The sequence below is a fragment of the Mizuhopecten yessoensis genome, unplaced genomic scaffold (assembly GCF_002113885.1).
Source record: "Mizuhopecten yessoensis strain PY_sf001 unplaced genomic scaffold, ASM211388v2 scaffold716345, whole genome shotgun sequence".
NCBI lineage: Eukaryota > Metazoa > Mollusca > Bivalvia > Pectinida > Pectinidae > Mizuhopecten > Mizuhopecten yessoensis.
Genome location: NW_018480070.1, coordinates 676,832 through 680,109, shown reverse-complemented (window position 1 = coordinate 680,109; position 3,278 = coordinate 676,832).

Sequence of the window (3,278 nt, the reverse complement as noted above, 5' to 3'; positions counted from 1 at the left end):
TATGCTGTCTGTATGATTATTGACTCGCCTGACGCCTCGGTGGAGCTTGCCGGAAGGTTGTGTCTAACCTCCATCCAGCTGTCATAAATGTTTGCTTCAAAGGCCTACTACATTCACATAGCTTCACAGGTTGTCACCGAATTTAATGTGAATAATAACAGAAGCAAGGCGATCATTTCTTTAGAAATGTAAGTTGGTGTCCCACCTGGGAGCAGAGGTGGGCACAATGGGGGAAATTGGGCTGCTGATTTTTAGCTCACCTGCCCGAAGGGCAAGTGAGCTTCATGGCGCAGCATCCGTCCGTCCATCAACTTTTCCTTTAAAACGCTACTTGTCCTGAACGGCCCAGTAGATTTTGACCAAATTTGGTCAGAAGCATCTTTGGGGGAAGGGGAACACATTTTGTATAAATGGTGGGTTTGTCCCCCCAGGGGCATGAGGGGCGGGGCCCAATAGAAGAAACAAAGCAAATTCTTTAAAATCCTTCTCATTCTTGGGTGAAGGGGAACCAATTTTGTGTAAATGGTGGGTGTGGTCCCCCTTGGGGGCTGAGGGGCGGACCCAATAGGGGAAATATAGCAAATTGTTAAAAATCCTTCTCCTTCTGTAGGAATGAAAGGATTTGTTCCAGATTTGCTCAGAAGCATCCTTGGGGGAAGAGGAACTAATTTTGTATAAACCGTGTGTCTGGCCCCCCAGAGGCTTGAGGGGCGAGGTCCAATAGGGGAAAAATAGCAAATTAGTCTTTAACATCCTTCTTCTTCTGTATGAATGAAAAGATTTGGTCTGAAGCATCCTTGGGTGAAGAGGAACCAATTTTGTATAAACTGTGGGTCTGGCCCCCCCCCCCCCCCAGGGGCCTTAGGGGTGGGCCCAATAGGGGAAACATAGCAAAATATTCTTTGAAATCCTTATTCTGTCGGAATTTAAGGATTTGGTCGATATTTTGTGTGAAGTATCCTTGGGTAAATGGGAACAAATTTTGTATAAATGGTGAGTGTGCCCCCCCCCCCCCCCTTGGACCTGAGGGGCGGGCCCAATAGGGGAAATAGAGGTAAAACTTTTTAAATCCTTCTTCGACCATCGGGATTAAGGGATTTTATCCTAATTTGGTCTGGAGGATCCTATGGCCAAGGGGACTCAATTTTGTTTAAGCAGTGGGTGTGGTCTCCAAGGGGGCAGAAGGATGGGGCCCAATAGGGGAAATAGGGGTAAATCTTTAAAATCCTCCTTCTACCATAGGGATGAAGGGATTTCTTCCCAATTTGGTCTGGAGAATCTTGGGCAAAAGGGACTCAATTTTGTATAAACAGCGAGTGTGGCCAGATTGGCAGGCCCATTAGGGAAAACATAGCAAATTCTTCAAAAACCTTCTTCTATAGGAATGACAGGATTTTGTCCAAATTTGGTATGAAGCATCCTTATATCGCTATATCTCAAGTACTGGATGGATCTTTCTGAAAATTCATATGTACTTACAGCACCTACCATTGAGTGCTATATCTTTACTTCATACCAATTATTTTAAACACATTCAGGTGAGCGATACAGGCCCTCTGGGCCTCTTGTTAAGGATCTCTAATCCTACTGCCCTGTTTTTTCCCTATATACAGTAACCTCCCCTTTACTTCCATTCGGATATAACTGTAACACAGTTGCGCCATAATGCTTCCCTCCACCAGGTAGCTCAATAACTTAGAGTAATGGTTTAAAGGGACAATTTAGTGAAGTAAGTTTGTTTTTATAACGTTGTTACAAAATTCTTTATGATTATATAGCTTGATACTCCTTATGAACAATTTATGTCAAGAAATTGACAAGAGTTTTTGATCAGTAATGGAGAAATGCTTAACTGTACAGCTGTACGTTTTAGCGCAGCTGTCGGTGGATTTCTAGCTAACAAAAATGTCTTTCCAGCTGAGGAGAAAAGGCAACTTCTCGCTTTATTCACCTAGCCTCTCTGGAATACATTGTATCAAGTATATGCATTTATTCAGAATCAAAATAATCTTCCAACAAGATTCATTATAAATGAGTGATCTAATATACATTTAAACCTATTGATATCATACTTTCTGCGGTTTGAAATCTCGACTGTACCCTCTCAGGACCTTGGACAAATTTGCATTTCTGGTTTCTACATTGAAGGTCAAGGCCAGTTACTATTTTTAGAAAATCTTTGTCATCGCTCTACCAACTTCATTCCTCAAAGGAATTTCATGAAACTTCATACCAGTGTTTTAAACAAGTTCACATTTTAGGTTACTCAATGATGCATTAAAAGGTCAAGATCGCTTCTACTATTTTTAGAAAAACTTTGTCGCTCAACTCCACTTATATATGTCACAAAGTGTGAATGTGAGGGGATTTGTATCGCTTATGATGCCTTGTTTCTCATAAAAGTCTTGCAATGTATGGTTTTCTTTTCAGAAAGGATTTATCAAAGCTATAATCATGCCGGAAAAAACAGTTTCAAATACATATACTTATTTACAGTGTTTGGTAGAGGTTCATGGATCCTTACAAGGCCTACTCCTAAACAACAGCTTAGATGGTAACAATTTTTGGTTCGAAACATCACTGGAGCAAGGTGATCATATTTGAGTTTAGATGATACACACTCTGGAGACGGGTGGAGCCCCAATATGGAAAATTTGAGTGTTTACATGTATAAAATCCTACTCTGAATCCCTGCATTGATTGTATCCAAATTTGGTATTACTGGGGAAAGAATGTCATACGTTCAAAATTAGTTTTGACCCATATGAGGCAGAGTGCAAATGGGAAAATCAGGTCAAAACTTTGAAACATTTCAGATCCCCACACTACAACCATATGAATACTTACTGGACATCACTATACAACTACATCAATGCTACCAGTATTTCTCCAGGGTCTGTCACCACCTGAAGGGTTGGACAGAATTTAGAAACTGGGTCATAACTCTTACCAGTTTGGATCCCCACTCTAACCATATACATGAATACACATATTGGACATTATATGATAAATAATCCATGCTACCAGGATTAGCTCTGGGTCCATCCCCTCCCCACTGGTGAAGCCCAATGTAGGGCAATGGATCATACAGTAGTTGCTTGCTGACCTTGAACAGATGACAGCACTCGAGCTACCAGGATGCTAGCTCCTATCTATGCTTGAAGAAATTACAAGGATTGGAGTGGGTCTGAAAACAAGATTTAAGTGTGTTGTTTTTAGCAGACTTTCTTTCCTAGCACAACATTTGAACAAGCTAATGAAAACATATCATGACCTTT